Source organism: Octopus bimaculoides, chromosome 6, assembly GCF_001194135.2.
Source record: "Octopus bimaculoides isolate UCB-OBI-ISO-001 chromosome 6, ASM119413v2, whole genome shotgun sequence".
NCBI classification, from domain to species: domain Eukaryota; kingdom Metazoa; phylum Mollusca; class Cephalopoda; order Octopoda; family Octopodidae; genus Octopus; species Octopus bimaculoides.
The window spans coordinates 60369042-60369510 of record NC_068986.1 but is presented as its reverse complement, the minus strand read 5'-3'; positions in this window follow the sequence as shown (position 1 = coordinate 60369510).

The window sequence follows — 469 nt, the reverse complement described above, 5'->3', positions numbered from 1 at the left end:
TTTGTTCGGCCCGAGGCTATAATAGAAGACGCTTGTTCAAGATGCCACACAGAGAGATTGAACCCAGGACCATGCGGTTGGGGAGCAAACTTCTTACTACACAGCCACGCTTGCACCTCTTTGTTGATATTTTTCGATATTTTCTTCCCTATAAACACATTTTATTGAATGATGACACGGTGGCCCATTGCGAGGATGTAATCAGCAACAACAAAAATTTATCATGTAAAACTTCAACCCAACAAACCACCCTGAATTAAGTGAGTCTGTGCGTGTGTTTAAGAAAAATATATTTATTAACAGAAATGTATGTCATTAAAATAAATTATCTTTTACATAACTTTTTTAAATCACTCTGTCGCCCTAAAATCACTCTGTCGGTGTGAATGATATATTGTTATAGAGAGTGAATAAGTTTATCATGAGAGAGAGAGAGAGAGAGAGAGAGAGAGAGAGAGAGAGAGAGAGA